General features: G+C 31.4%; 1 pseudogene; it reads left to right on the forward strand.

Moving 5' to 3' along the window:
* The first annotated feature begins 10,127 nt into the window (after positions 1–10,127).
* Positions 10,128–10,848, forward strand: LOC141502189 (14-3-3 protein zeta/delta pseudogene; annotated as a pseudogene).
* The last annotated feature ends 2,049 nt before the right edge of the window (positions 10,849–12,897 follow it).

Genomic DNA, 12,897 nt, shown 5'->3' on the forward strand with positions numbered 1-12,897 from the left:
AAGGTGAAAGGGCAGATAGAAAGAAGGGCTGATCAAAACGCAGCAGTATGAAGCAAAACATTGGTAAGGAGGGATAAGGGGAAAGAAAAGAGAAAAGTATTAACATGGAGGGGGAAAAAAGAATTAGTAATCATAGCTGTAAATGTGAATGGGACAAACTGTCCCATAAAAAGGAAGCAGATAGAAGAATGCATTAAAAACCAGAATTCTACAATATGTTGTTTATAAGAAACAAATTTGAAGCAGAGAGATTCACATGGGGGTAAAGGTAAAAGGTTAAAACAGAAAATATCATATTTCATCTGAACTAAAAAAAAGCAGAGGTACCAATCTTGATCTCAGAAAAATAAAAAGAAAAAATATGTCTCATTAAAATGGTTTAGGAAGGAAATTACATCTTCCTTAAAGGTATCATAGGAAATTAAATAATATCAATATTAGACATATATGCATCAAGTGCTAAAACATCAAAATTCTTAGAGGAGAGGAGAAGCTAAATGAGTTACAGGAAAACATAGATAACAAAATTATAATACTAGGGGATCTCAACCTCCCCCTCTCAGAATTAGATGAATCTAACCCTAAAATAACCAAGAAAGAAGTTAAGAGGGTGAACAGAATTTTGGAAAACTCAGATATGATAAATCTCTGGAGAAAACTGTATGGGGATAGCACATGGCACCTAAACAAAAATTGACTATGTACTAAGCCATAAATGTCTCACAAGTTCAGAAAAGCAGAAATATTAAATACATCCTTTTCAGATCATGATGCAATAAAATTACATAGGTCATGGAAAGAAAAAAAACCTAAAAATAAATTGGAACCTAAACAACCTAACTTTAAAGAATGAATGGATAAAACAATAAATCATAGAAATAATCAACAATTTCTTCCAAGACAATTATAATGGTGAGATATCATACCATAACTTGTGGAATGCAGTCAAAGCAGTTTTTAGGGGAAACTTAATATCTCTAAATGCTTACATAAATAAGTACATAAAGAAATAATCAATGAATTGGGAATATAGCTAAAAAACTAGAAAAGGAACTAATTAAAAACCCTCAATTAAATACTAAATTACAAATTCTGAAAATCATAGGAGAAATTAATAAAATTTAAAGAAAGCTCCTGAACTAATGAAATTGAGTTATTTTTATGAAATACTAATAAAATAGATAAATATTTGCTTAATCTGATTTTAAAGAAGAAAAACAAATTATCAGTATCAAAACTGAAAAGGGTGAACTCACCACTAATGAGGAAGAAATTAAAGTAATAATTCAGAGCTATTTTGTCCAACTATATGCCAACAAATTTGACAATATAAGTGAAATGTTTACAAAAAGATAAACTGCTCAAATTAACAGAAGAAGGTTTTTTTTAATGAAAAATGATCAAAGGCTATAAAAAGGCAGTTTTCACAAGAAGAAATTAATACTATCAGTAGTCACACAAAAAATTTCTAAAACATTATTGACTAGAGAAATGCAAATAGAAAACAACTCTGAGGTACCATCTCACACCTATCAGATTGACTTTGAAAGAAAAGGAAATGAAAAACTTTGCAAAAGAGAATGTGGGGAAAGTGGGACACAAATGTACGATTAGTGCAGTTGAGAACTGGGTCAATCATTCTAGAGAGCAATTTGGAATAAGGCCAGAAGGAATATAAAATTGTGCACACTTTTTGATCTAGACCTCTCCTTGTTTTCTATCCCAAAGATATAAACAAAAAAAAATGAAAAGAACTTATTCATACAAAAATATTTATAGCAGATCTTTTTTGTGGTGGCAAAGAATTGAAAATTAAGGGAATGACTATCAAGTGGGAAATGGTTTAACAAGCTTAGGTAAAAAATCATATTGTGCTATAAGAAATGATAAACAGAATGATTTCAGAAAAACTTGAAGACTTAAAGGAACTGATGCAGAGTACAGTGAGGAGAACCAAAAAACTGTACAGAGTAAAGTAATAAACAATTATCAACTGTGAATGACTTAGTTATTCTCAGAAATACATTGGTCAAAGACCATTCCAAGGACTCATGTTGAAAAATGCTACATACCACCAGAGGAAAAAACTGATGAAGTCTGAATAAAGATCAAAACATACTATTTTCATGTTATTTTTTCATGTTATTTTAATGAGATTTTTTCATCTGTTTTCTTTCAAACATGAGAAGTATTTAAATATATTTTACATGATTACAGATGTATATAACCCATATCAAATTAATTGTCATCTCAAGGAATGGTAAGAGGAGGAAGAAAAAGATTTTGGAACTCAAAATTCTTAAAAATGAAGGATAAAAATTATTTTACATATGATGGGGGAGAATGAAATATTTTTTCAAAATTAAAATTAAATTTCAAATGAATAAATTCAAGCTATATATAATCATATGAAAAAATGCTCTCTTTAAACCATTATTGATTAAAGAAATGCAAATTAAAACAACTATGAGGTATCATCCCACACATATCAGATTGGTTAAAATGACTCAAAAAGGAAAATGATCAATATCGGAGAGGTTGTAGGAAAATAGGGATATTGATGCACTGTTGGTAGAGTTGAGAACTAATTCCATCATTGTGAAGCGCAATATTGCCCAAAGGGCAATAAAATCGTTCATACCCAGCAAAATCAATACTAGGCCTATGTTCAAAATAAATCATAAAAAATGGGAAAAGTCCCATATGTTCAAAAATATTTATATCAACTCTTTTTGAAGTGGCAAAGGATTGGAAAATGAAGGAATGCCCATCATTTCGGGAATGGCTGACCAAGTTTTAGTATATGATGTTATGGAGTCCTATTGCTCTATAAGAAACCATGAATGGTCATCAGACTTTAGAGAAACATGGAAAGAATTACATAAACTGATGCTGAATGAAGGAAGCAGAACCAAGAGATCATTGTATACAGTAACAACATTGTGAGTTGATCGACCATGATGGATGCAGCTCCTTTCAGCAGTTCAGAGAGCTAGGACAACCTAGAGAGACCTGTTATGAACAATGTCATTTACATCCAGAGGAAAAACAAAAAAACAAAACAAAACAAAAACAGAATCTGAATTAATCCTATGAACACTTTTTAAAAATTGCTCATATTTTTCCTTCCTTTCTCATAGTTTTCTTTTGTTTCCCTTAGTCCTAATTTCTCATACACAAAATGACTAATATGGAAACATTTACACACAAATATACATGTACAACTTTTACCCAATTGTTAGCCACTGAAAGGAGCTAGGAAGGGAGGGTGGTAGAAAAATGTAACTTATAAATACGCAAGTGGATGAATGCTAAAGAAAAAAAAAACTTTCATAACATGTAATTGGAAAAACAAAACAAAATTTTAAAAAATAATAAAAAAAATTTAAAAAGAAACATTACTAAGAAAAAAAAGAAAGTGCTAGAAAACGACAACCAAATCCCACCCCCAAAAAAGAAGTAGGAGGGGTTTGAAAACTCTATTGCTTGCTTCAAATTTCTAGGAAATATTCTAGAAAATGAAGCTGTGATCACTTAAAATTAGTGTGACTTCAACAAGAACAATTCAAGTTATTTTACCTGACAAGATTAATAGATCATGGGAATATTAAATAAGTACCATATCAAGAATTAAAAGGCATTTTATAAGACTCCTCTGTGCTCCTCTTCTTGGACAGGATAAAGAGTTGTGAACTAGATTTTAAAGTGTTAAATGATAGGTCCCAAAGAGTATTCATTAATGGATGACATAAAGTAGAAGAATGTCTCTAAGAGAGTGTCTAGGGATCTTCCCTTGTTCAATGCTTCAACATTTTTGTCAATGTCTTAGAGGAAGACAAAGATCAAATACTTATCAAATGTGAAAAGCACATGAAGACAGTAAGGATAGCTAATGATGATAATTGAAATTTTTATAAAATTTTAAGATTTTCAATATTCTTTAAATATATTCTTATGCAATTATTGTAACAAACCTAAGAGGTAAAAACTATAGGCACAATCATTTCCCATTTTACAGATGAGGAAATGGAGAAATTAAGAAGTTATATATAACTACTAGGTTACAGAGACAGTATATGACCAATATCTCTTCTGATTATATGCCCAACATTTTTTTCACTATTCCATATAGTCTTCTGATATTTTGAAAGACAGGATCAGAATTCAAAACAATGGATTAAGTTAAATGAGATTAAATTTAATGGAAAGAACATAAAACACCACATTTGACTTTTTAAAAACCTAGCTTCATAAGTACAAGATAAAAGAGTAATAGTTCCATAATTGCTCACAATTGAAAAATAAAATTCAGGAGTTTCATTGAACTGAAAACTCAGTAAAAATGAGCATTGTGACATGGGAAACCAAAAAAAAAACCCTAATATGATCTTTTACACCATTGAAGGACAGTACCTGAGACAAGGGAGGTTCTCCACTCTGCAATTCTAGTCAGGTCAGACACAGAATTTATTTTAGGAAATAAATAAATTGCAGTGTGGGCAGAAGAGAGTGAATAGTGAAGAACTGGAGTCCATGAATAGGAGAGAGAATGAAGAACTATGGGGTATTTGAATAGGATATGAAAAGACTGAGATGAGGGCATGAGAAGTGTTTTCATTTATTCACGGGGAAGGATTTATGTGTGGGAAGGATTAGTTTGGCTCTGCTTGTCATTGGAAAGAACTACAAGAAGTAGAAGTTGCAAATAGGATTGAGGAAAAAAAAGCTTTCTAATTATTAGTGATATACCAAAGAAAAATGAAGTCTTTGTATATAGTCCCTTTATTCTTATTAGAGGCTTATTCAAGCTAAAGTTGGATGGACATATTTAATGAATAATATGGATGGGATTGGTTGCATGAGTGGGTTTGCTATCAAGTAACTAATATTACTTATATTTCTGATAGTCTGAATCAGACTTATCATAAGTAATAATAAAATATAAATAATAAAATTCTTACATAGAATCTGAAACGGATACAGAAACTAAAGATCAAAAAAGTTTTCTTGGGCACTAAACCTACCTAAATCTAAACATCACAAAGAGCTAGAGAGTAGTTATTTCTGGGAACCAATTTAGAAAACAATATTTCTAGAAAATCTTAAATCTTTTATCTCAACAATGACTATATTTTTGGCCAATGTCCATTTTTTTATAATAGGTCAAAACAAATTCATTACTGAAAAATAAATTAAAATTTTGACAATCCATATGTGGAAAAAATCTTTAGAAATGATTTGATTGAAAAAGATAAAGTCTTTACTTAGGATTTAAGTCTAGAAGGGACCTTCGAGATAACTAATTTATCACCTTAAATAATAACATACTTACTATACCTAGTCAAGTAAAATTTTCAGATTAATAACAAGAAAGATTAGTATATTGTTTCATGAAGATCATCTCATGTCAGAAGAAAATTAATTCATCTACTTCTGGATCTTAAGGTAATCGTTACACACTACTCAGAATAGAAGCATTCAGGGTCTACAGATGAGAGACCAACCATTGATGGCATACACAAAGAAGGATATGCAGATACATGAGTCAATCAATTGTTCTTGCCACAGAATTCTAAGGTATCTCTTTAGTTTTCTGAGAAGCAAAACGGCAGGTTCTGGCTAACCTGGTGGAATAAATGGAGGTCCAGTTTGCACACACCTATGCAGGCAAGGATGTCAAAAGATCAGTACAATGAATATGGATCAAGATAGAAGAAAAAAATAAAAACTCTAAGGAACATAATAACCAAAGTCCAATAGGTTAAAGAAAAAAAATTAAACTTCAAATATTCCTAAAGAAAGAGTTAAAATGCCAGAAGTCACAGTCAAGATCACAGAAAACTTGACAGATATGAAGAAGAGGAGAGCTGGGGATATAATATATCAAATGGAAAAGATACAGTCTCATGACCAAGAATAGCTTACCATGAAAAGCTGAGCGTAATCCTCCTAGAAATAGATATGGAAATTTAATGAAACTGACAACTTTCAAATATTCCTGATGAAAAGAGCAGATCCATGTAGAAAATCTGAAATGAAAACAAAAGAAGAGAGACAAACACAGAAAAGTCAATAAATTTGATCAATTAGAAGGAACCACAGGCTAATTTTATGTTTATATACTTTTTAAAATTTTATTCATTTAAGGCAGTGGAGTTAAGTGGCTTGTCCAAAGTCACACAGCTAGGTAATTAAGTGTCTGAGGCTGGATTTGAACTCAGGTCCTCCTGACTCCAGGACCAGTGCTCTCTCCACTGTGCCACGTAGCTGCCCTTTTATGTTTATATACTAATAGCACAAGAAAAAAAAAAGTATTCCTTCAGAATCCTTATATATTTAAGATAACAACTAAATAAGATAGAAAACCTAGAAATTTGGGAATTTTTGTCATAAGAGAAAAATGGAAAGAGAGGGCAAAATAAGACACTAAAAGAAAAAGACAAGTGTGGGAAAGTTTCTGTTTAACATAAATAGGGTAAATTTGAAAAAGATTAACAAAGTAAAGGGTGAATCAGTGGGCATACTATCATATGAACTAGATAAAATAAGGTTAAATTATGGAAATGGGGAGGGGAAAAAAGGAGAGAAAGGGAGCTCGGGAAGGGGAGAAAGGTAAAGATAAAAAATGATTAAGGAATCGGCAAGATTGATGGATGAGTTTGTCAAAAGAAAAGCAAATTTTGCATGTGTATAAATGTGAAGAAGAAGTAAAAAAGGAAAGAAATGTCAAAAATCTGTGATAGGGCTAAGTGAGGGAAAGAAAAATGAAGCATGGACAAAAGCAGACTGGATTCATTATAGATCATTATGACTGAGCACATTGTCTTTCATCACTCTCTTCTTTGTAAAGTGTGAGGTGGGGACAAAGGAAAAAAGAAAAGCATAAAAGAATAAGAACAACCATGACCATAAACATCCAGGGAATGAATCCATGTGAAAAATGGAGAAGAGTAATAGAATGAATTAGAAACTTGCATCTAACCATATGCTGTTTTTAAAAAATACACTTGAAGGGGATGCTAGGTGACACAGTGGATAGAGCAGCAACCCTGGAGTCAGGAGGAGCTGAGTTCAAATCCCTTCTCAAACACTTAAGCGGTATGGCCTTGAGCAAGCCACTTAACTCCATGGCCTTGGAAAAAAAGAAATATGCTTGAAATACAAAGACTTATAAAGAGTTTAAAAGTGGGCTAGATGATGCAATAATAATAGGAGATGACTTTAGTATCCACATCTCAAAGTTGTACAAATTTCACAGAAATATAAACAAAAGGATAAAACACAAATCTAAATAAATTTTTAGGGAAAAATAGACCTAAAAGTACAGCCTGATGACATACTAGCTAGAGTATAAGAATTATAATCAGGAAAAATCTTACCTCTGATTCATACTAGCTATATGACCATAGTTTGTAAACAACTTAACCTTTCTCGGATTTCTAACCACTCCTTTGTAAAATAAAATAAAGTATTTCACAGGGTTTTTGTGATGATGAAATAAAGTAATATTTACCCAAGAAATTGAATTATGCTTAAAACAAAATATTTGATAGCATAGAGGAATGAAGTTGATAGTTTTTTTTTTAAAAAAGCTATTTACCTAAAAGTAAAAATTATAAGTAATACCAATGCACTAAAAACCTTGCCAGGACATTTGGCAGGAAATTAAGGATGTCCACTCTCCCTGATAATACTTGATATGGTTATATAAATTTCAACCATAAAATTAGATAAGAAAATGAAATTAAAGATGTACACAAAGGCAAGGAGGAGATAAAAATATCATATTTTACTAATGAGATAATGGCTTAAACTGGAAAATTTTAGAGAATAAACTTAATGAGATAATGTCAGTAAAGTTTCTGGCTACAAAATAAATAAATAAATAAATAAATAATAACAACATTTCAATATAATAGTAACAAAATCCAACATGCAATTCAAAAAAGGAAATAGCATCCCAAATATCTATAAAATGCATAAAATATTGGAAAATCAATCTATCAAAGCCTGCCAAATAATTTTAGAGTATAGACTCAATTGCAAAGTATTCCTTAAAAAGAGAACTTAAATAGGAGAAATACTTAATATGCTCATACTTGGTCATGCTGAGATAATAAAAAAGAGCAATACTATCAATTGATTTACAATTTTAGTGCTATCTCAATCAAACTATCAAGAAAGTATTTTACAAAAATCAATAAAATAATAATATAATTCATTTGGAGTACATGAAAATCTAGTATATCAATAGGAATAATGAAAAAGTAGGATTAAAGGGGGAATAGCACTTCTAGACTTAAAACCATATAATTCAAGTTTTAAATACAGAGAAGATCAACGTAATAGACAAGAAAGAATCAGAAATACTGGAACTGAATAATCCAGTATTTGATAAACTGAGAAACAAAGTGCATTGTAAAGAATTCTCCATTGGACGGAATCTGCCGAGAAAATGGAAACACATACTGGCAGAAATTAAGTATATGTCAATACCTTATACCATATTCTATAATAAATTCAACACAGATAATAAATGTTATATCATTTAAAAACTTAGAAGGCAAGCAGAGAATATAACTCTCACAGCTACAGTATGCAGGGGCAGGGAACTTCTTGCTTGCAGGCCATATTAGTCTGATATTGCCAAGAACTTGAATTTCAATGAATCTGTTAGCTTTTTAGTGTTCAACTAATTAAAATACTTTACCAAATATAGCCTGCAAATGATCTTATAAAGATCCAAATGACCGTTGGCAGAAAAAAGGCTCCCCACCCCTGGATTAGAAAATATGTTCTCAACCACACAATAGATGGAAGCAATTAAAAATTTAAAAATACATTAATGAGGTAATATTGATTATATTAAATTCAAAAGCTTTTGCACAAACAAAAAGAAAAGAATTGAAATAAAAAATCTTTTTAATCAAGTGTTTATTTAAGGGTTTGATGTTAATGATAGATAGATATCCAAAAGAAATATATAAGAAAATATAAGACTAGAAGCTATTTCCCCAATACCTAAATGAACAAAAGATATGAACAAACAGTTCTCAAAATTAGAACTATACACTATATATAATTATATGGATGAATTCCTTAAATAAGTAATAAGAGAAATATAGCTCAAAACAACCCTGATGTTTCATTTCACACCCACAAAATTGATATAGATGGTAAAAGATAAGAATAATCAGTATTGAAAGGATGGCCACACTAATAATACCTTACTGGTATCTAAAATGTTGATACACTTTGATTCATATTTCCCTAGAGGACATATACCCCCAAAAGGTCAATCATACCAAGAAAAGTACTACCATAAAGCACTTTTTGTGGTTAAAACAAACAAAAAAAAGTAGGAACAAAATTGATACCTGTCAGTTGGATAATCACACTTTGATATATAAATATAATGTAATATTGTGCTTTAAGAAATGAAAAATATGATTAATAAAAAGAAGCATGAAATAACTTACATGAAGTAAAAAGAGCCAAGAAAACAATGCACAAAATAATTTCAACAAGATAAATGGAAAGAAAAAATAATCACAAAGTGAAAGATAATGATTGCTAAAAGCATTAAAAAGAAGGTTCTTGACCCAAAAGAAATATGAAATGACACGTCCTTCTACTTCCTTGTAGAAGTAAGATGTCCATGGGTGTGTAACATTGCATATACTAATTACTTACTGTATTTATTAGATTTGCTGACTTTTTTTCTCTTTTGTGTGTGTGTGTGTAAATACAGATGATCCCCTGTGAAGTGGAAAAGAAGGAATACAAGGGATAGGAGGGAGGAAATACAGACTATGTAGAAATATAAGATACCAAAAACAGGTATTTTTAAAATAATTGTAAAATAAAATATTTGATAACACTAAAAATTAAGGAGCTGAATTAAAAGAAAATCAAAGATACCAATCAAGGTCTGAAACAAGAAAATAGCAAGAGAGCCTTGATGAAAAGTAGTTAAATAGGGTTATTAAATTACGCTCTAAGGGCTCTGTGCACAATAAACTGAGAATAAACAATGAATTAGGCCCCTGCCCAGAGACCACTAAACCCCTGTCCATCTGTCTGTCCATCCACTGCCACCACTCACTCTTGGCACAGAACTTTCAGTCATGGATAAAAATGAGCTGGTGCAATGGGCCAAATTGGCTGAGCAGCCTGAGAGATGATGACATGGCAGCTTGCATGAAATGGGTAACTGACTAAGGAGCTGAATTATACAATGAGAAAAGGAATCCTTTCTCTCTTGTTTACAAAAATGTCATAGGAGCTCCAAAGGTCATCGTGGAGGGTTGTTTCTTATTGAACAAAAGAAGGAAGGTGTTAAGAAAAAAAACAGCAGATGGTCCAAGGATATAGAGAGAAAATTGATGCTGAAATAAGAGATATCTGCAATGATGTACTGTCTCTATTGGAAAAGTTCTTGATTGCTAATGCTCCACAAAAGCAAAGTTTTCTATTTGAAAATGAAAGGAGACTACGACCATTATTTGGCTGAGGCTGCTGCTAGTGGTGATAAGAAAGCAATAGTAGATCAGTCACAATAAGCATATCAAGAAGCACATAAAATCAGCAAAACCAATATATCCTTTAAGATTGGGTCTGGCCCTGAACTTCTCTGTGTTCTATTATGAAATCCTGAACTCTCCAAAGAAAGTCTGATCCCTTGCAAAGACAGTTTTTGATGAAGTCATTGCTGAACTTGCTACATTAAGTGAAGAATTATACAAAGACAGCACACTAATAATGCAATAACTGGGAGACAACTTGACACGGTAGACCTCAGGCACCCAAAGATACGAAGATGAAGCAAAAGGAGGAGGGGAAAATTGATCAGTCTTATAACATTTGTCTGGCTCATTCTAAAATTTATGTAGTAGAGCATTCATCATCCATGCTATCACACAAATAGTTTCTGTTTACAATTTTTGACAGCTTTATGTTATTTCTAGTTGAATTTCTCTATTTACCATGTTTTTATGGTATGTAGAACCAATTAAAATATGAAGAGTTATCTGTTTTTGTCTGAGGTGACCATTAAGGGGATATGGAATTTTAATACATGTTTTACATGTACTTCTGGTACATTGTGATATCCCAAGGCCAGTGTTTAAACAATTTCCATGTCTAAGCAAAGAATCAGCCTACATATTCACTTGTCATGGTGGGCAATAAAGGGATAATTGGTTCCAGCCACAGGTATATTTACTACAGATACTTTTACGGTTGGAGTACTCAATGACTGTGGTAAAAACAGATGTCCCATAGATGCTACATGTCATACCATATGTATCTGTGGAATATACAGTCTCAATGTGTATATCTTTATGATTGCAGTGGCAAAGTATTCTTTAAGACAAAGTTTTAACAGTCAATATACTCTGGAGAAGGGCTGAAATGCTTCATATCATTATTTGAAAAGTAACCTTGCATTTGCTTTATTTTTTGCTACACTCATTTTATTTGTATTTAAATTACTTAGGCAACCTAAGAACAAATGTGCAAATAAAGATGCAGTAAAAATGAATTGCTTAATATTCATAAAGTCACTGTAAATCAAGCACAGCAATAAAACAAAAAACCCCATATATATTTAACTTTTTTAGGATTTTCCTTCCGTGAGTCTTCTGTGAGAAATGATGAGCAGAATGATTTCCAAAAACTGGGCAAACATTTATGAACTCATGAATACTGAAGTAGAACCAGGAGAACACAGTACACAGCAATAGGAACACTGTATGATAATCAACTGTGAATGACTTAGCTCTTCTCAGCAGAGTAAGAAGAGAAAAATTATCCAATTTGGGGGCATTATTAATACATTGAAAAAGACTGAAAATAAATGCAATGTTCCAAAAACCATAAACCTCTTACTTTTGCAAAGGAGGAAGGAGATAGTTTCTTTTCACATGTCATATTTGGGACCATGCTTCTTCTTTGATATTTTTCAAATTTTTCTTGATTGCTTTGTGATTATTCCTTCTCTTTAAGCTGTAATTATTGTGTATATTTTTTTCCTCGGATCAGTTTGCTTCAATTATTACGAGTTCATGCAGAACTTTCCATTACTTTGTATATTAATCATATTTTTATTTCTTTTTATGTGAAACTTTATATATATATATATATATCACACGATAACAAATTTTAACTTTCATTTCTAAAATTTCTGAATTCCAAATTCTGTCCCTTTAACCTTCTCTTCCACCCTCACTGAGAAGACAAGCAGTTTGGTAGCATAGGGTTTACATCTGCAGCCATGCAAAATATATTTTTATATTACTCAAACTGTCAAAGAAAACACAGAACTCTTTCCCCCAAATATTCAAGAAAAAGGAAGAGTTAAGAAAGTATGCTTTGATCTGTATTCAGAATTTATCAATTCTTTCTGTAGAGGTTGATAACATATTTTTATCATGAGTCCTTTGTTTGCTACAGTCAGGAAAACACTAGATTTAGCAGCTTCAACATTAAGGGATCAGAGGACTTGAAATATGATATTCCAGAAGGCAAAAGAGCTTGGATTACAACCAAGAATCAACCATTCAGCAAAAATAAACGTATTCTTTCAGGGAAAGAATGGACATTCAATGAAATGGAGGACTTTTGATCTTTCTTGATTAAAAAAAAAACAGTTGAACAGAAAATTTGATCGTCATCAGGATTCAAAGCATAAAAAGGTAAACAGGAAAGGCAAATTATAAGGGACATAGTGATATTGAACTGCCTACATTCTTGCATGGGAAGATGATACTGATGATTCATATGAACTTTCTCATTTATTACAGCAATCAGAAAAATAAACATATATAGGTAAAGCACAGGTGGGAGTTAAATATGAAGGGATAATATATTAAAAAGATGGAGTTAAGGGATGAGAGA

This window comes from Macrotis lagotis, chromosome X (genome assembly GCF_037893015.1).
Source record: "Macrotis lagotis isolate mMagLag1 chromosome X, bilby.v1.9.chrom.fasta, whole genome shotgun sequence".
Classification (NCBI taxonomy): Eukaryota; Metazoa; Chordata; class Mammalia; order Peramelemorphia; family Peramelidae; genus Macrotis; species Macrotis lagotis.